This window comes from Balaenoptera physalus (genome assembly GCF_965194825.1).
Source record: "Balaenoptera physalus genome assembly, chromosome: 1".
NCBI classification, from domain to species: Eukaryota; Metazoa; Chordata; class Mammalia; order Artiodactyla; family Balaenopteridae; genus Balaenoptera; species Balaenoptera physalus.
In genome coordinates, this window is record NC_138882.1 from 178929131 (window position 1) to 178950856 (window position 21726).

General features: G+C 40.3%; 1 protein-coding gene and 1 long non-coding RNA gene across 6 annotated transcripts in view; one reads left to right on the plus strand and one right to left on the minus strand.

Annotated features, from left to right (window-relative positions):
- The window catches only part of ZBTB40 (zinc finger and BTB domain containing 40), an 82881-nt gene extending 64449 nt beyond the window's left edge, over nucleotides 1-18432 (minus strand). For 2 of the 5 annotated variants that reach the window (XM_082448570.1, XM_082448569.1), the window contains exon 1: nucleotides 18256-18432. The gene's annotated coding sequence lies outside the window, so the exon portion shown is untranslated. The remainder of the gene's footprint in view (nucleotides 1-18255) is intronic. The other 3 variants (XM_082448567.1, XM_082448566.1, XM_082448568.1) reach the window with 2 other exon arrangements.
- LOC309655114 lies at nucleotides 5906-16591 on the plus strand. The gene is made up of 2 exons (XR_014260626.1): nucleotides 5906-11578; nucleotides 11872-16591. It is a non-coding gene; the product is annotated as an uncharacterized lncRNA (long non-coding RNA).
- Nucleotides 18433-21726: the final 3294 nt, after the last annotated feature.

The window sequence follows — 21726 nt, forward strand, 5'->3', positions numbered from 1 at the left end:
ACCAAAGGTCTAGTTTGGTTATCAACCTCGTAGATACAAACACCCTATCCTGTAAAAGTCTCAAAATTAATCAGACTTGGGGAGTTTGGATAGTACTGTCTAAACTTATTGTAAAAGAGAAGAAATATAAATCAGAAAGTCAATTTATTAGTTCATTTATTAGTAAAATATGCCTACTCTCTGCAGTCATCTGTGAAAAAATCCCAGCGGCAAGGTCAAGTATAATCAGAAAGTCTTTTAGGAATCACAGAAGAGACTACATCTCTCAACATTCAGTGGTGGCCTGGTGCATCTGTCTTTGCCATGGAAGCAAATGCTTGGGCCCCAGACTGGGCAGGTAGAGTCTGAGGGTCAATGTCCACTGCATGGGCACTGCCAACTGACATTCTGTCTTGTCCCTTCCAATACCAAGTTCCTGGACTCTTCTGCGGCTCCAGCCTCTCTTCTGATACAGTTAAACTTAGCTTTGTCTTTGAGGTGACCTTGTGCACCTAACTAATAGCACTGACCACATGCTAATTTTTCAGTCTCTCAGAATGTAAGGAGTGCCCTCTGGTTGCTCCCGCCCTCAGGCTTTTCTTCCGGTGCTCCAAACCTCTATCCACAGCAGATCAGAACTATTCCTCCTTCAAGGAGCCTAAGCCCAATGAAGCGCTCAACTACGAACTTATCCACCTTCTAACTTCCATCTGGGTCATCTGCCTGACACCACTGTACCAGATTCAGTCCTTACTCCTTCTCCCTTGGTCCGCTCACCTCCTCCTTCCTTCCTCCCATGCACTTCTTCCACCTATTACTCTGCATTCCTTCAGGCCACTCTGCCACAGATCACTAAAACTTAAAAAAAAAAAATTATTTATCAATCACAAACATGAATGATTCCTGATCAGAAGGATAATAAAAATCAGAGAATTTTGCAACTAGAATTATCTGTAGAGACTATGTAATTCAGCCCACTCATTTTCCAGATGAAGAAACTGAAAGAAATTCAGTGACATGGCAAGTCACGTATCTAGGCAATGGTAGGGCCAGACCCAGGACCCAGGTTTCTGGCCTTTCAAGCTAGCACCTGAACCAAAGTACCAAACTCCTAAGTATATACAACAGGCCCTCAGTGGGGAGGGCTTCCTATGTATCTGACAGACTGGCAGCCACTAGCACCAGGCGTGTTATATGGTTTACTATCTTTTTCTTTGAATGTTGATTAAATATCAGTCATTGATAGATCTTTCAATGAGAAAATAATTATCCTCAAGCCATAAAACTGCCCAAAAGTATCTCAGGGAATATATGATTGCAAATTTCCCAATCCACTGTCATTAGTAGAACTATAAGGGAGGTTTGTGACTTAACAAAAACAAGGGACTTCCCTGGCGGCCCAGTGGTTAAGATTTCGCCTTCCAGTGCAGAGGGTATGGTTTGATCCCTGGTTGGGGAGCTAAGATCCCACATGCCTCCCAGCCAAAAAACCAAAACACAAAACAGAAGCAATATTGTAACAAACTCAATAAAGACTTTAAAAATGGTCCACATCAAAAAAAAAAAAAAAAAACAATTTAAGTAACGATTTAAGATATTTAAAAGATAATATATTCATGAATAACTTAACTAAGGTCAGGATGGAGAATGCCTTTCTATGCATAAAGGAAACAATAAATTTACAAGTGATCAATAGATTTGACTACATATAAATGAAAACTTCCCCAAAAACCACCACTAACAAAATTAAAAGATAAATGATAAACCAGTGAACACTTCATGTCATATGAAGTGAAAAATAAGCAGTTAATATTAGAGTAGAAAGATGATACAAAAATAAGAAAAAAATTAACATTTAAATTTTTTTAATGGACAAAGAAAAACAGATAATTCATAAAAGAAATAAACAGTCAATAATCCAATAAAAAGTTCACCCTGATGAATAAAGAAATACAAATTAAAACATTAATACTATTTAGGGGCAAGCAAATTGGAGAAGTTTTCAATGACAATATTTCATTGGGAAGCAGTGGTTTTAGACCATGGACTCTGATTTAGCAGACTTTGGTTTGAAGCCTAACTTGGACATTTACTCAGTGACCCTGGGCAGGTCACTTTAATCACCGTGAGCCTTAACGTCTTTACAGTTTTGGTGCGAAGATGAAATGAGATAATGCATCTTAAATGTTTTAGCAAAGTGCCTGTCAACAGTAAATGCTCAATAAGTGTTAGCTATTATGATAAAAATAATATGTGCATTAATAAGGCAGGGAAGGGAGCAATGAGGTACCTACACAGTGCTGATGGGAGTGTAAACTGGTAAAAATCATTCAGGGAAGTAATCTAGTAAGTAATCTGCTCATCTAGAGGTATAAAAAATGTCCTTGGAGAGGGACATGAGAATTTGGGGGTACTGAGGAGGATATACTTTACGTGCACTGTTTGAATGTTTTACCAGGATGTGTTTTACAGAATATATCTGTAATATATATCAGTTGTATAATTACAGATTAAAAAAAGAATGAGAATCCTATGATATTAGAAGAAAAAAAATTGTTAATGTTTATTCCTTCAGACCCACTTCTAAGTATCTATCAATAAAGAAATAATAATTAGAGATATAATAAAATATTTATGCACACTGTATTCAGAGCAATAGATTTAATGGTAAAAAACTGGAAACTTAGATGTATGAGATTTTTAAAGTAAACATGGTATACAGACATATTATAGAATATCATGTAGCCATTAAAAATCAGGCTTTCTATATGGTACCTACAGCACAAGTAACCAAAGGAAAAAAAATAAATTGGACTTCATCAAATTTAAAAACTTCTGTGTATCAAAGGACACTATCATGAAAGTAAAAAGACAATCCACAAAATGGGAACAAATATTCACAAATCATATAACTGATAAGGGTCTGGTATCCAGAATATATAAACACAGTATATCAGAATAAGGTATTCAGAACTCTTACAACTCAACAATAAAAGGACAAATATACCAATTTTAAAATGGGCAAAGGATCTGCACAGATATCTCTCCAAAGAAGATATAAAAAATGGCAAATAAGCACATGAAAAATGCTCAACATCAGTAGTCACTGGGAAATGCAGATCAAAACCACAATGAGATATCACTCCACACCTACTAGGATGCTATAATAAATCAAACAAACACACAAAAAGTACAAGCATTGCTGAGGATGTGGAGAAACTGAAAATCCTATATGTCGCTGGTGGGAATGTAAAACGGTAGCCCCACTGTGAAAAATAGTTTGTCAGTTCCTCAAAAAGTTAAATACAGACCCAGCAATTCCACTCCTAGGTATATACCCAAGAGAAATGAAAACATATGTCTACACAAAAACTTGTACATTAATGTTCACTGCCAGCATTATACATAACAGGCAAAAAGTGGAAACAACTCAAGCGTCCATCAACTGATAAATGGACAAACAAAATTGTGTTTATCCATACAATGGAATATTATTCAGTCATAAAAAGGAATGGAATAATGATAGTGCTACAAACATGGGTAAACCTTGAAAACATGCTAAGTTAAAGAAGCCAGACACAAAAGGCCACATAGGGTATGATCCCCTTTATATAAAATGTCTAGAATAGGCAAATCCATAGAGACAGAAAGATTAGTGATTGCTAGATGTTGGGAAGAGGATTAGGGAGTGAATGCTAATGGGTATGGGGTTTTTTTTTGGAGTGATGAAAATGATCTAGAATTAGAAAGTGGTGATAGTTACACAGACTTTGAATTGTACACTTTAAAACAGTAAATTGTATATAGTATGTGAATTATATCTAAATAAAAAATTTTTAATTAGGCTCTTGAAGATGTTTAATAATGTGGTGAAATGCTCTCAACATACTAAAAGGAAAAAAAAAACAGGATGCAACTGTATATATAATTCCAACTTGGTTTAAAAATATATGTACATGCATATATACATTTACATTGAAAAAAACAGAAAATATATTAAAATGCTAATAGTGGTTATCCCTAGGTAGTATCACTATGGGGGACTTATTTTCTTCTTCATATATTTCAAATTTTTTCTACAGTAAACATGCATTATTTTTATAACCTGCAAATTAAAAAACCCAGGTAGGTTTGTCTGGCTTCAAAGCTAGTGTCATTTGCAACATACCATATGCTCATTAGACATTTATTTCGCTCCTACCATGTACCAAGCAAAGTTAAATAAGATATAATCTCTGCCCACAAGGAATTTACATAACTCTAGGGTGGGGTCTGAACCCAAGTCCATGGACTGGGAAGGGGAAGAGGCATCTATAATGCTCTTTAAGTTACTGGACACACAGTGTTATTCAACTGCACACTTTCTGGGAGACAGGTCATGAGCAGCAGTGTAGCTCAGTGGTTAAAGACTGGAGCTAAAGCCAGACTACCTGAGTGTGAAGCTTGAATGCCCAATTACAAAGCGTGACCTTGGGAAAATCGCCTAAACTCCACGGGGCATAGTTTCCTCATCTACAAAATAGGGGTAATAATAGTACCTCTCTCACTGGGTTGCTGGAAGATTAAATGAATAAACACAGCTAAAGCACCAGCATCATATGCTGGGGACACAGCAAGTGCTCAGTAAACTAATGAGCTGCTAGCTGCCGGCATCAGCATCAGCGTCATCGTCATCATGATCATCACTGCCACCACCTCACCACCATATTCTCAAGGAGGTAGAGACAGGAGATTAAGGACCACTAGAAAGGTTGTTTTTCACGTCTCAAAACTGGCAGCTAGCATCTGATTCTTGATAAGCCTATAATAACCATTACATTCAACTAATTTCTTTTTCCAGATTCTCTCAATCTCTAATGAAACTCTTCTTTTGAGGTGTTCAAAACAATGAGGCAAAACATCAAACTGTTTGGCATAACAAACAGCTTGTGTTGTCTTACCTTTTGTCTAATTCATAGAAACAAACAATTTTTCAAGGCTATTATGATGGAAGGAGGCTTTGAGAGACTTATCTGCCTTTCCCCTGCCTTTCCAGGCCATGCTGCTCTGGTCCAGTAGTTCATCACCGATGACTCTTCACAGGCCAAACTGCAAAATCTCCTGAGCAACATATTCATCTAATGAGTGGCTGGGGATTGTGACTGCACTGCACCTAATGCCGACTCTTCCATCCTGCAGTCAAGACTCTCAACAAGCAATCATCACTTCAGTGCTTTCACATTCAACCTCTTAGGTGCTACAAAAGACCCTTGGCTTCATCACTGACACTTTTGTCCTGACCTGAAAATGTGGATGAGTTCTGAGTTTTCACCAATCTGATTATAATACACTTTTCTTCAGGGGCGAATAAATCTCAACCACACAGTAGCAAATTCCAAAATCAAAGATACCCATCTAATGTAAAAGTAAAGAGCTCAAGAAACTGAAGAATACCAGAACAGGCCTTGTGACTCCGGAGGCTGTGTGCTTAACAGTAAAGGTTTAGGGCACAGGCTGTAGAGACAGCTCGCCCGTGGGTGAATCACAGCTCTGCCTCTCTTACCAGCTATACAACTTTAGGCAAGTTGCTTATCTCTCTGGGCCTCAGTTTCCTCATATGTAAAATGGGGATAATATTAGCTTTATCTCATGGGGTAGTTGTAAGCATTAATAAGCCTCTGTTAGTGAGTCAATGCACATGAAGGGCATTTCCTATAACATTGTAAATATTCATTAAATGTTAAAAGGAAGCATAAAAATACACCTGCCAAAATATTTGTTTTCACAGTTTCGGGCCGTGTGACCAGTTCACAGATAAACTGTTTTTCGTTTTTTTAAATATTTATTTATTTATGGCTGCGTTGGGTCTTTGTTGCTGCACATAGGCTTTCTCTAGTTGCAGCGAGAGGGGACTACTTTTTGTTGCAGTGCGCAGGCTTCTCATTGTGGAGCACGGGCTCTAGGTGCGTGGGCTTCAGTAGTTGTGGCACACGGGCTCAGGAGTTGTGGCTCGCAGGCTCTAGAGCGCAGGCTCAGTAGTTGTGGCGCACAGGCTTAGCTGCTCTGCAGCATGTGGGATCTTCCCGGATCAGGGATCCAACCCATGTTCCCTGCATTGGCAGGCGGATTCTTAACCACTGACCACCAGGGAAGTCCGATATACTTGTTTTTAATCACTCTGCCTCATCACTTATATAAGTTACATATGTATCTTCTATATACTGTATGTCAAATATTACATGATTTTTTAAAAAGAATTTATAGACAATCACATTGCTAGTTTCACAGCTGAGTCAAGCTAGGAAAGGGAGAGGGTTAGGCCTCTCATAACAGCATGCTGGACTATATAATGTGAGAGATTTCACACAAAGCCTTTAACTCACTGAAAATTAATAGGAGATACAAAGAACTTTTGAAATCACCTGCTCCAATTCCCTCATTTGTAGATGAAGAAACCGAGGCCCTGAGAAGTGTTTTAAGATCTTCCAGTTCACTGATAACAGAAATCAGACTCTTCTGTTAACTATGACTCGGATATATACCTTTTAAGTGGAAAGCAATGAGGAAGACATTATGGAAAGGGGGAAAAGAAAGACATAGTTTGGAAGGGTTAAGGCAGCAACCTAACAATGGGAGCTAACATTCTATGAAGATTTATTATGTCCCCGACACTGTGACAAGCATTTTGCACGGGTGCTCTTATATAATTTTTGCAAAACCTGGGAGGTAGTTACTATTATTAACTCCACTTTAACTGAGAAAGTGGAGACCTAGAGAGATTAAATGACTTGCCCCAAATCATAAAGCCAGTGAGCAGCACAGTCAGTAAATGAACCCATGCTGTCTGACTCTGGAGCCGGAACCTTCACCACTGGATATTGCCCAAGCTTAAGAATTTAAAAAGCAGTGAAGCTCCTGATCCTTGAGTCTTTCTCCTGCTTTTTTGGTAACTTCTCTGTTCAGAGGCAGTGCAAAGATACACAGTAAATGAAGTAGTTTTTAAGGAAGAACAGATGACCTTGATTGAGAGCCTACTTATTCCCCGCTATATGAGGCACCGTACACACATTACTCTGGCCCCCTGACTTGTCCAAGGCCATACAGCTGGTAACAGTGCCACTGGGGGATGTGGAGCCCATGCCGTCCCAGCAAAGCTCCAAGACCCATTTCCCAGCCTAGTCAGTGGACAGTGTGTGCTTGTCTGTCCAGCAGATCTTTACTGAGCTCAGCCAAATGGCCTTAACTGGCTTGGAACTACACAGAGAAGAAATCAGCAAACTCCCTGCTCTCAAGGAGTTTATGGCACAGCTGGGAAGAAGAGACCACTTTCAGCTTAAAATCCTTCTTTTCTTTTTTTTTTTTTTAACATCTTTATTGGAGTATAATTGCTTTACAATGGTGTGTTAATTTCTGCTGTATCACAAAGTGAATCAGCTGTACGTATACATATATCCCCATATCCCCTCCCTCTTGCGTCTCCCTCCCACCCTCTCTATCCCACCCCTCTAGGTGGTCACAAAGCACGTAGCTGATCTCCCTGTGCTATGCGGTTGCTTCCCACTAGCTATCTATTTTACGTTTGGTAGTGTATATATGTCCGTGCCACTCTCTCACTTTGTCACAGCTTACCCTTCCCCCTCCCCATATCCTCAAGTCCATTCTCTAGTAGGTCTGTGTCTTTATTCCCGTCTGTCTTACCACTAGGTTCTTCATGACTTTTTTTTTTTTCCCTTAGATTCCATATAGATATGCGTTAGCATACTGTATTTGTTTTTCTCTTTCTTCTACATTCTGGTTAAGCAGCAGAAGCACTGAAGAGTCTATGAAGCCCCAACTTCCTGTGAGACTGTCCTATTACCCTACTCAGATCACCCAGCCTTCAGGACACTTCTGTGTATATTTCATACATGAACTCCATTCTCCTCTCCCCTTAGTACTGTAAGCTTTTTCTCTTGCCTTTGAAGAAGTGGGAATTATTTTCATCTCTATCTTTCTCCCATCCATCACCAGGGATTATGACAAGAAGGTTAACTTAAGGAACTAACATTAAAAAAAAAAAAAAAGCAAAAGAGGATAACTTCTCTATTGTCTTTAACGTTTGGAAAGAGCCTATGGGATACCATAGTATTTGCTCAAAAATGTTCAAAGAAATACATGGAAATCTTCATTTTCTGCTGCCCAGGAAAAAAAAAATCCAGAACTCTAGGGGCCAATTATTCTGCTGTCTTGGACTTTGACCTTAGAAAGTCTCCCTCTGGTTTAAATCTGACCGGAACTGAGGGCAGTTGACAGCAGAGTACCAGCTATAAGAGCAGCTTGTGTCTAGGTGGTCAAATTTAATGACTGCCAGGGCTTCTGAGCATCATTCAGAAGTTATAGTACCGTACCAAACCTATGGGCTAAATGAATAAGAGCAGCAAGTTTCACTGTTGTTTAAATTTATAAGTTCTTACTATGTTCCCAACAGCATGCTAGGAGCTGGGTACTCAAAACAGTGACAGGCCTTTAAAAATGAACTAAGATCAGATTGCACTAATAAAACTAGATAAAGGGAAGGCAGAGCAAAAGCAGAGAACATAAGAGAAGCAATAAAGAGGGAGAGAGAGGAGGGATTACTGTTTGCAAACAGTAGAAGTGAGGGAAATATTTGTGATGTGAATTAGAAGGGAAGACTAATATAATACTACTACCAGTTAAAGTTTAGAAGAGTAGCTCTTGACCATCTCCCTTGCTTCTGCTTTTCCCTGGCCAGCTGGAGTTTAAAATTTTAAAAACAATCTTAATAAGGAGCTAAAAAGAGTTGGGTTCTACACCTGACTTTAGCTCTGTAACCTTGAGTTACTTAATCTTTCAAAACCTGTTTTCTCAAGTGCAAAATGAGTGAACATGTATATGGGAGCTCATAATGCTATTCTCACTTTTATGTTTGAAATTTCCATAACAATTTTTTAAATGGGGATAATAGTATCTATTGCTTAGTTGCTGTGAGGATTACAAGAAATTGTGTAAAACACTTAGTACAGTGCCTGGCACTTTTTAGGTGTTCATTAAATGCTAACTATTATTATCAACATGGTATTTTTTAAGTTCTGGGATGGGGATAAGGAGGAGAGCAAAATGCTATGAATCAGTGAATTAAGGCTACAGACTGCAGACTTAGGAACAACTGTGCAAGGAAAACCTTCCCAAATATAGCTCTTATAGGCTTCTCACTCTTTTATTCACTTTGCTTTTCCCCTTACTGCTTTATTCATTCCATTCAACAAATATGTACTGACTGCCTACAGTATGCAGGACACAGAGCTAGGTACTGAGAATGGGAAAGAGAGGAAGACAGACAACAGAAGGGGTTTTGAGGGGACAATATAATGGGATGGGCTTTTGGAGGAGGGTATCTATGAACCACCAGAAACGATATGCAAAAATTTTTGAGTATGTGGGTGTATATCACTTCTCTGAGAAGTTCTGGAGGGATTCTTAAAGGAATTATTTATTTTTTTAAAAAGTTAAGAATGAAAGTCTAATAAACTGAGCAAGAAGCAAACAAACTTTATATAAGGAAAAACATAAAATACTCTTGAAAAATCACAAAAGTAGCCTTGAGCAAATGGAAAGACAGACCGTGATCTTGGATAGAAATATTCAACATCATAAAGATGTCAGTTCTCCCTAAGCTAATTTATAAATTTAACATAATCTCAATAAAAATACCATCAAGTTGTTTCATCCGGAAATTAGACAAATTTATTACAAAGCTCATATGGCAGAATAAACAAGCAACACAGCCAGGAAAACTCTGAAAAGGAGCAATATGAAAAAACTAGCCCCTCCGGACAGTAAAACAAATTACAAAGCCTCTAAAATTAAGATAGTTTTGTAATGGCATATGAATTGACAATCAATGGAACAAAACAGAAAATCCAGTAGGAAACCCAAATGCACATAGGAGTTTAGTATCTGCTAAAGAAAGCATCTCAAATCAGTGGAGAAAAGATAAGAGCTTTTAATAAGTAGTGCTGGGACACCTGGCTGGCCACTGGAAAAAAGATAAAATTGGATCCTTCCTCAAACCAAATGCCAAGATAAATTCCAAATGGATCAGTCTTAGATACTAAAAAAAAAGAAAAAAAAAAAGTGAAACCATATATGTACTAGAAGAAAACATTAATGAATTCCTCATAAGTTGAGAGTGGCACAAACTTCCAGACTCTGACTCAAAATCTAAAGTAATACACTGTAAAGACTGATCATTATGACTATGTAAAGATGTAAAACTTTTGTATAGCAATAACACTACATATGTAAAGTCAGGCATGTGACAAACTGGAAAAAATATTTTTGTAACTTATACCACAGACATTGGGCAGATATTCTGTAACTCACAAAAGGAGAAAACAAAATTAAACTATACTGAAATGTTATTTCTTACCTAACAAACTGACAAAACCCCAAAACTCTGGCAGCAAGATTCAAGAGAAACAGAAAAGAAGGGTCAGGCATGAAATAAAAACTTCTATGAATATACCTTGTTGTATAGTTTTGATCTTGGAAACATGTAAATGGTTTTCATAGTTAAAAAAACAAAATTAGATTTTTAAAATCAATTCTTAAGTTTTAAAACAAATGGGTCTGTTTATCAAGTTGGTGGCATAACCACATAAGAGAAAATAATTACATGAAGTGACTTTAGGACAGTGTTTGACTATACAACTCAAATAGCATATATTCTAAGGACAAAAGGAACCACATAGAAAACGAAAACAACGTTCAGTAATCTAATGGTCAGGACAGACAGCAGCATTGCTACTTGCCTGGTTAATAACATGGCCAGGGAAATCCAGAGAGAAGGAACAGCCCGAAAGCCCCAGAGCATGGCCCACGGTCCAGGAAGGGTGAAGTTCCATGTTGCCCACTGAGTGTCAATGACTGACGCTCAAGTAGAAGGGTAAGAGGGGAGTGGAGAAAGCGCTAAGAGTTCAGGCTTGAGGTGGGCACAGCCAGGGCTTGAGGGCAGCCCAAGCCATGCCAAGGAACCACACAGAGGGCAGGCAAGCCATCTTGGAGTTTCAGCCTGGAGAGTAAGGTGTTCCGATCTGTGCTTTATAAAGATCACTGGCAACAGTGCACAAAACAGACTGGATCGGAACAAAGGTGGAAAGCTGGCTGGCCAGCTACAGACTGCTGCCGCAGTAATCCAAGACAAGAGATTACAGTGGCTTTAGCCAAAAGAGAAAGGGGACATCAACAGGCTTGCAGTCTAAAAAATGTGTGCCATTGTGGGTGGGGAATGGAAGGGGGTGGAGAGTTGAGAGAAGGGAAAGAACACTGGATGACTCCCGGGTTTCTGCCTCTGGCAGCTCCGTGGTGCCATCCCCTGAGACCAGGAACCCAAGAGAAGTACCGGATGGAAGAAAACTGCTAAGTTCACTGCTGCCAGAGCCCCTAGTTGGGGCAGGGAGCTAAGGGAGTCAAGAAGGAAGACCCAACTGTCAGGCCACAGTCCTAGAAAGCTGAGAAACAGATGAAACTGCAGAGTTAGATGACCTCTTGTAAAATTTTCTCACAGTCAGAAATAGAATCATATACTGTTCATTTTTTTTTTTTAATTTATTTATTTATGGTTGTGTTGGGTCTTCGTTTCTGTGCGAGGGCTCTCTCTAGTTGCGGCAAGCGGGGGCCACTCTTCATCGCAGTGCGCGCGCCTCTCACCATAGCGGCCTCTCTTGTTGAGGAGCACAGGCTCCAGACGCGCAGGCTCAGTAATTATGGCTCACGGGCCCAGTTGCTCCGCGGCATGTGGGATCTTCCCAGACCAGGGCTGGAACCCGTGTCCCCTGCATTGGCAGGCAGACTCTCAACCACTGCGCCACCAGGGAAGCCCTCATTTTTGTTTTTTATATTAAAAAAAAAAAGTCAAGTAACCAGTATTTGGAGCCTCAAAAGCTATTATTCACACTTATAATCCTTTGTTTCTAATCTCCCTCAACCTAGTTGGGCCCTTTCCTTCATAAAACATGCCCTATTGTATGTCCCAGAACCAGATTCTAGAGCTTATAGCAGAAGTCACTCATGCAAACACCTTCAGGGGTCAGACAGATGTAAAATCTCTCATGTTTAAATGTAAGCAACTAATTGGTAAACACAACACGGGCCAAACTCTGGCCTAAGCCATTTTCTATTGAGATCCCATTTTTACAAAATATCCTAACATAAAGATTTAAAAGATATTTCCTTCCTTTTTTTTTTTCCTTTCGGGTACTAATAAAACCAGAAATTACATCACAAACTGACTTTTTCAGAGGTCCTAATATTAGACAAGTTCTGAGATAAGTTTGGTTTCAAAATAGCAGCTCTACTGTCACAGACACAGAGGGTCTCCAGGACAAATGCAGGGGAAGCATCCTCGCCTCCTGTCTCTGCTTCCTTGAATCTATCCCTCTCCTCCTCTCTCCCTTTTAACCCTACTTTCCTAACCCTGAGGAACTGACTCCATCTGCAAAAAGCTGATGCCTAGAGCCAAAGTACTGGGCTTCTACTACTCTTCCTTTCACCTGTCAGAAGAAACAAATACGTTCATCTGCTAACCAGGTTGTCGAGACAACATGTCCCCATTTCACCAGTCTCATGTAAAATAATGACAATGATCTCTAAGGTATCCCTGAAGCACCTCATTGGGTGAATGCCTATATTATACACAAACATTCAACTATCTTTGACCAGTTTAGACAGGAAACAAAGCAAGAAAAGATACTTTTACATCTTTGAGGTCAAGGTCCCAGAGCAATAGAAAGTACTAGTTTTAGGGGGATTCTCCTCACTGTTTCGGTTCAGTGGTGTTACATGTTCATTGTTGGCTCTGTACCTTTTGAAGGGTCAAGGACCCCTCTGAGACCTGACTGCAGTACAAGCATACCATAAAATACCATTTTATTGTGCTTTGAAGACAGTGCACAATTTTTACAAATTGAAGGTTTGTGGCAACCATGCATTGTCAGATGATGGTTAGCATTTTTTAGCAATAAAGTATTTTCTATGTGACTCGCTTTATTACAATATTCACTTTACTGCAGTGGTCTGGAACTGAACCCGCCATATCTCCAAGCTATGCCTGTAATGGGCTCTCTTCCCAGAAAAAAAAATGGCATTCACACAAATCTGCAGGCAAATTCAAAGGATTCATGGATCCCTTGCAACTTGACCATTTACCCCAGACTAACAAGCTGATGTGGATCAGCAATAACATATTTACTTTATCTATGGAAATGAAATACTTGATGTCATGATTTTGAGGATATGGAGTTAAATAAAAACATTAGGGAAATGTAAGGAAAGATAGCTTTCTTTCCCTACCTTTCTCTCCCTTGAGAGCTGTAGGAGTCTTACAACTGCACACTCTCTGCAAATGAAATACCGCACCCTCTGCATGACTTAAAGAAAGTGACAACCTCATCTCTGAATTTAAATGCCTTAATATTTAATTCTTTCCTCTATTTGGTTATAGCTTGCTTTCTCCACATTATCAAGATGATGGCTTTAGAAGGCAGGCTATTGGAGATCCAGAAAACAATATATCCCAATTCAGTTTCCTTGTGAAAATCAAAGAGCTCACTCTCTTGAAGAGTTGAAAGAGGCTGAAGGGTCACCGCTTCCCCCCAGGGTGCTGGTACAGGCAGTACTCCAGAAGGGTAATGTAAATACTCAGTATGAGGCAACAGGGCATACCAATTTGTTTTTCAATCTGTTTTATTTCAGTTCAAAGCACCTTTGCAGATAGATAGTCCAGGAAAATAAGCCACACTTTGGTTATACCCAGTCTTCCTCAATCTCCAAAAGCAGGTGAGTATTGCCAAAGTGTGGCTTGTTTCCCTGCGCTGCCTGTCTGCAATGATGCTTTGAACTGAAATAAAATAGATTGAAAAACAAATTGGTATGCCCTGGCTCTTCCTGCAGTTTTATATTATCCTTCAAAGCTAGTGTTACCACCTACTCTTTACTGGAATCCAACAGACCCAAATCATAGAGTAAAACTGCAATACTTTAAATGTGAAGGTCCCACCCAAACCTAAAATAGCAATTTAATTCAGGGCTTGTTGGTTAACATTGAATTAACATGCCACTCTCCGTCCAGTTCCTTGCTCCATTTGCTGGGCTGAATTACATCTTCTGATGACACGTGCAATATGGTTACTGGATACAGTTTAAAACAAAACTTGACACTGCTGACCTTCCTATATGGTTTGCTCAATTTATTACTGCCTCTGTAATTTTTCACGTTCATGAGCCCAAACATCATCATTTATTTCTACCTATTCAAAAAGTCTACCTGCTTTAAAGCATGCAACATTCTGCTTAAAGTATGCAACATTATTTTCAAAACTTTTAGAGGAAACCCCAAATCATTTGCAAACAAATTCTAAAATTACTACCAACTAGAAGAAGCCTATCATTTTCTTAGAATGAAGGAACGCAAATAGTTTCAAGCTTAAAACACTAAAATGATGAAAAACGCTCTCCATAGACAGTTGTATAACTTTGTTTAAAAAATTAAATCCTATTTGGAAAAGTTCCTCTCTTAACAAAACATTAAGAGAAAAATAAGATCTGTTCTCCTCCCCCCAAAGATAGAAACACACACACATATACCCATGCACACACCGCCCCCACACACACCCCCTCATCTGTAACATACTTCTGAATTTTTGTTATTATTTATCACTTACTTAAGTAAGTTTCCATTTGGGGTCAAATTTTGTTAGTTTTCTCTAATTGGAATTCAGCAATATGTGTGTAACAAAAAGAAAACACACAACAATCCTTTGAGAAGGTACCATTATCCACATTTGACAAATTAGACAATAACCTGTAACTGGCCCAAGAGCACGCAGCTCTATCAGCAGTAAAGCTGGGTACGGGGCCGGGACTCAGAGCACAAGACTGTGAAACACAACACATTCACTGGCTTCTTTCAGTTCTGTAACTCTCCAAGTTCTTGCCAGCTCACAGTCTCTGAACCTACCGAAAAGTTCTTCCTCTCCAATTCTCTCCCCTTTCCCTTCCTTTGGACTGGATCCTGGTCACTCAACAAGTTTCAGCTTAAACTACCCAGAAGAGAGGTCTTTGGGGGCTATCCTGGTAATAATAGGTGGTCTCCCAGGTCAACACTGTTTCGTTTGCTTTATAGCTGTTGCCACAATCTGGAGTAACTTTGTTACCTCTTTACTGTGTTAAGACACTCGGTTTTGGGTCCATGTTTCACCCTGATAATCATAGCCACAGTGGTGCCTGGTAAATAGCAGACACTCAAATATTTGTTCAGTGAATGGTCTGGATTTATTTACTATTTACCAAATACCAGGTTGTGGGCACTGGCTAGCAGCTGATACAAGAAGAGGTGAAGTGTGGTCCCTGCCCTTCAAGACCTCCCAAGTTAGTAGGAAAGATAACAAACAGATGGAATAATTCAGGGTGGTTAGTGTGATCAGTTTAGGTTCAGATCCCAGCTCCCTTATGCATTAGCTATGTAACCTTGGTCATCTCTCCTGACTCTGTTTCCTCATCTTTAAAATGGGAATATTAATACTACCTATGTCATAGTGTTGGTGTGAGGATTAAAAGATAAGCCATGGAAATAAAGCACACAGTGAAGTCCTTGGCACACAGGAATCACTCAATAAATATTAACTACTAATTTTATTATTATGATGCAATGACAGCTATATATGAAATTATCTTTGTTTACCTGTATGCCACCTGTCCAAGCCCCTACAGAATTTAAATTCCATGGAAGGGCAGAGATTACATTGATCTTGTTCACCACTGTATTTTCAGGGATTTGAATCATCGCTAGTATATTCTAGGTGCTCGACAAATACTGAATGATTCAACAAATGTATGCATGCAAGCATGGGTGTTCTGAATCTATTTGTTAGTTAAACTAGTGATGAATAGTTAGGTTTGGGAACAACTCTTATAAAAGAACAACGTCTACTAAATAGACATGTCTCCAAAGAAGATATACAGATTGCCAACAAACACATGAAAGGATGCTCAACATCATTAATCATCAGAGATATACAAATCAAAACTACAATGAGGTATCACCTCACACCGGTCAGAATGGTCATCATCAAAAAGTCTACAAAATAAATGCTGGAGAGGGTGTGGAGAAAAGGGAACCCTCTTACACTGTTGGAAGGAATGTAAATTGATACAGCCACTATGGAGAGCAGTATGGAGGTTTCTTAAAAAACTAAAAACAGAACTACCATATGACCCAGCAATCCCACTACTGGGCATATACCCAGAGAAAACCATAATTCAAAAAGAGTCATGTACCACAATGTTCATTGCAGCACTATTTACAATAGCCAGGACATGGAAGCAACCTAAGTGTCCATAGACAGATGAATGGATAAAAAAGATATGGCACATATATACAATGGAATATTACTCAGCCATAAAAATAAACGAAATTGAACTATCTGTAGTGAGGTGGATGAACCTAGAGTCTCTCATACAGAGCAGAGTGAAGTAAGTCAGAAAGAGAAAAACAAATACCGTATGCTAACACATATATATGGAATCTAAAAAAAAAAAATGGTTCTGAAGAACCTAGGGGCAGGACAGGAATAAAGATGCAGACGTAGAGAACTGACTTGAGAACACGGAGAGGGGGAAGGGTAAGCTGGGAAGAAGTGAGAGAGTGGCATGGACATATATACACTACCAAATGTAAAACAGATAGCTAGTGGGAAGCAGCCGCATAGCACAGGGAGATCAGCTACGTGCTTTGTGACCACCTAGAGGCGTGGGATAGAGAGGGTGGGAGGGAGACGCAAGAGGGAGGGGATATGGGGATATATGTATACGTACAGCTGATTCACTTTGTGATACAGCAGAAACTAACACACCATTGTAAAGCAATTATACTCCAATGAAGATGTTAAAAATAAAAAATAAAAATAAAAACAACGTCTAAATTAGGAAGTGGGGTGTGGCAGAAGTTTGATGATTTAGCCAAGTAGAGAAAATTTTCAGTTGAGGCTGTAATTAAATCTCCACAAGCCTACAAAGATTTGGATTCGATTCCAAGGAAGAACCAATAGTCCCAGTTTGAGAGATGTGAAAGAATGAAGTCCAAGCAGAACGACATGGGTCCCCAGGCAGGGCGCTCCCAGGGAAGAGCTCAATTTGCCAGACCTATAATCTATTACACTCTTAAACAGCTTAACCTCTCAGAACCTGGGCTTCCTCCTTTTACGCAAAACAGACACGGACACTTCTAAAAAGTTGTTGGTACAAAAAAGCTGTGTATGAATATAAATAAGCAACTGGCTTACCGTAGGCGCTCGGTAGAATGGTATTATTGTTATTCAAAGTAGGAGAAACAATTCCATTTTGAATAATACACCAATAAGACCAGAAAAGGTAATGGAAGCCAGAGTGGTTGGTCAAATAAAGAGCTCTGGGTGCATAGGGCAGTTGTAATTCGAGTTTCCCACTCCGTGAGAAGGGACCTGAGGAATCCCTGAAGGACAACACCGACCCAGTGTACTTGTGTCTAGAGCTGGGGCCGCCACAGTTTTTCTGTGAAAGGCCAAAAACATTTTCGGCTTCGTGCGCCAAGGGATCAAAGCCATCAGATATATGTTGCAACTACTCAACTTTGCTCTTGTAGAAGGAAAGCAGCCATAGGCAATACATAAACCATGAACACGGCTGTGTTCCAATAAAACTTCATTTACGTACATCAGAATCTGATTTCATACAACTGTCACAAATTATGTGAAATATTCTTCACAGCCATTAAAAAAAATGTAAAACCTTCTTAGCTCCCGGCTGACAAAAACGGGGGAGGGGTGAGGGGCGGATTTGGCCCAAGACCCTAACTTGCCAGGGTCCCGGGGTCGGGATTTGGCGGGAGGGGAGGAGGGGTGAAAGTGCGAGAAGCAGCTGCGAGGAGTGGCCTCCGATCGCGCCGAGGAGCAGGCGACGAGGGTTGAGGGCAGGTCCCAGGCGGAGAACAGGCCCCAAGCGGGGACTAGGCCCGGCCGAGTGTCCTGGCCGGGACCCCGAGGCCTCTCCCCGCCACAGACGACAGCGGAGCCTGCGCTCGGGGTGCGGGCCGCCCCAGGGCTCCACGTCCCGGGGCGGGGAGAGACGGCCGGGACTTGGCAGAGCGCAGCGGACTTCGCCACGCCGAGGGGGTATCTGTTCGCCCCTCATTCGGGGCGCCTCTTAGGCCACAGCTGCAAAAGGGGTCTCCACGCTGAGTCCCAGCCCCGTTTCTATGGTTACCTGTTCAGCACCGATTCAAACTGCGGTTCTTTATTGACAGCGTCATAAAGGACACGAACACTCCTGCCCGAAGGGAACAATAAAGCTTTCTCCATTCAACAGCGCCAGAGACGCCAGCAAGCGGCCATTTTAAGGCCGGCGCGGAAGGGGTATAAGCAAGGAGGGGGCGGCCCGGCCTGCCCCGCGCGCCACAGTCACGTGCTGGGGGCGGGCCTCACGGGGGCGGGGCGCGCGCTCTCCACCAATGCTAGCACGCTGGGACAAACCCGTTGCTAGCCGCTTCTCTCACCTCTGACCCTTGACCAGTCCTTCCCCTCCCCACACTCCCTTAGGAAAGTTCTAATGGGTTTCTACCTTCCCTCGCCCGGGCAGCACTAAAGTTGAGATCTTATCTCAAACAACGGCAGAGAATTAGGCACAAAAGATTTCTTTCCATTTTTCCAAAACAAGTTCACGTGCAAGGCGGAGACGTGACGTGAGCCGCGCCCCAGACGCATTCTCATTGGTGGAGAGGCTTGGCTCGGACGTAATAGGCTAACAAACCCGTATCAACCAATTGTGGCGTCTTGAAGGCATTTTGGTCACGCCTCTCCTTCCTCCCCATTTTGGGATGTAGAGGCTTGCGGGTAGAAGCGTTAGTTTTGCTTGTGCACTTTTTTCGTGTTACGCACCGTCGCACCTTATGCGTTCCGTGTTGGAATTCCTCTTGCGACCTTCACACAACCAAACAAATGAAGTCATATCCATACAGTATCAGACAAATTAAGTCACATCGGCTCTGGCCCACTGAGCCTCACAATGTCTGTCTGTCCCTGACACGCAATTTTTCTGTCACTGACAGTCATGCCGCCCAAATCCAGTTGTCTCAGTACAAAACGAAGTTCCCTCTTTGGTTACAGCTGTTGCATCCACAGGGTCGATATTGTGTCGTTCTGAGGGATGTCATTGTTGGACTGACTCCCATCACCGTTTTAATCACAAATTCAATCTACTGGGCAAAACTCATTTGCATTGTTGCTGTCATCCAGTTCATCATTTTTTTTTTTTACTGTCACTGTCCAGTATGCGACCCCTCTCTATAACCACAAACTTCAAACAGTTCTGTACAATATAGCAGTTGGAATGTGTGCACAGCTGCCACCCTTTCAGTTGCTTTCACCATCATTATCACTCAACTACTTTCACTGCCACAAAATCAAGTCAATGTTAGTAGACCCTAACAGGGTAAACAGCTGTCCTTGTTACTGACCATTTAGTCACTTTCACTATTATACTCACATGTCACTGTCACATTCAGGGTCAAATTTACTGTCGGTAACAGTAACTTATGTAGTCACTAGAGTCACACCTACAGCTATTGTGTGTCCTAATCACTCATTTCCACCATCTCTGCATTCTCCTTTAGTGGGAGCCCTCAGTACCGGCTTGTCAGATTTAACAAACAAACAAACACATAGAATGGTGCTTGGTACATAGTAGGTGCTCAGGAAATATTTATCCAATCAGTGGATTTTTGAAAAGCAGTATTATTGCCAGTGTACTGTATGGGAATGTGGATGGCTTGATGCTTATCATTCTCAAACAACAGAAATAAGTGCAGACACAATCTGTCCTCCCTATTTAACTTAACAAGACTCTGCATCTTATAGGGACAAGAAGGAGAAAGCAGGCGAAATGTGGATATGCTGAATTCCTGGGACCATGGTTATAAAGAATTGGATGGTTTTTTAAAGTTTTCATTTCTTACTTTAAAAGGAATATATGTTTGTTGTATTTAGAAAATATAGGAAGGACTCTTTCCTTCTAAAGGATTGTTTTTATTTTTTTTTAAATTTTATTGAAGTATAGTTGGTTTACAATGTTGTGTTAATTTCTGCTGTACAGCAAAGAGATTCAGTTATATATATATATTTTTCATATTCTTTTCCATTATGGTTTATTACAGAATACTGAATATAGTTCCCTGTGCTATACAGTAGGACCTTGTTGTTTATCCATTCTACACATAATAGTTTGCATCTGCTAATCCCAACCTCCCAATCCGTCCCTCCCCTACCCCCACCCTACCCCTTGGCAACCACATATCTGTTCTCTACATCTGTGAGTCTGTTTCTGTTTTGTACGTAATTTCATTTGTGTCATATTTTAGATTTCACATATAAGTGATATCATATGGTATTTGTCTTTCTCTTTCTGACTTACTCCACTTAGTGTGGTAATCTCTAGGTCCATCCATGTTGCTGCAAATGGCATTATTTCATTCTTTTTTATGGCTGAGTAGTATTCCATTTTATATATATATATATATATATATATATATATATATATATATATATATGCCACATCTTCTTTATCCATTCATCTGTCGATGGACAGTTAGGTTACTTCCATGTCCTGGCTATTGTAAATAGTGCTGCTATGAACATAAGGGTGCATGTATCTTTTCAAATTATTGCTTTTTCCAGATATATGCCCATAAGTGGGATTGCTGGATTATATGGCAACTCTATTTTTAGTTTTTTGAGGAACCTCCATACTGTTTTCCATAGTGGCTGCACCAATTTATTCAATACATTCCCACCAACAGTATAGGAGGGTCCCCTTTTCTCCACACCCTCTCCAGCATTTATTATTTGTAGACTTTTTAATGATGGCCATTCTGACCAGTGTGAGATGATACCTCATTATAGTTTTGATTTGCCTTTCTCTAATAATTAGCAATGATGAGCAAGCATCTTCTCATGCGCCTATTAGTCATCTGTATGTTGAAGGATTGTTTTAGACATAACAAAGAATGCCATTCCCCAACACACTCACACACAGTCAATGGAAAATGGCTGTAGTTCCCCATAATTGTTCACCTGAGGTTTTACATTATTAGAAATTCTCATGGAAATGACTTGCCTACAGTCCATGAAGAACAGCATAAGGTGATGGAGAGCAATGGCCCTGGCTTCTGGCTAGCCATCATACGGAAGAGTAAGAAACCAATGGTGAGATGCAAGAGGGAGGCGATATGGGGATATATATATTTGTATAGCTGATTCACTTTGTTATAAAGCAGAAACTAACACACCATTGTAAAGCAATTATACTCCAATAAAGATGTTTTAAAAAAAAAGAAACCAATGATGGACTCTCTAAGGACCTCATCTCTTGGGAGAGTCTCAAGAGTTTTGGAGAAATAACTTGTGCTTCCCAATCACCAAAAGGACCCAACCCTTGACCATGAGGGGGAAGGTGCTTGAGGTCTTTTCACTCTTTTTTCTACCTTGACAAAGAATGTTCCCAAGCTGATGCCTGAGGTGGCCCCAGCTAAACTACCAACTGTTTCCAGAGTGACTACTACATGCCAAGAACACTGAAGTAAATAGAACGTGATCCTTGCCCAAGAAGGAACTAACACAGCCAGGACTACTTCTACTGCTAGTAGTAACAGTCATTATTTATCTCACTCTTACTCTCTGCCAG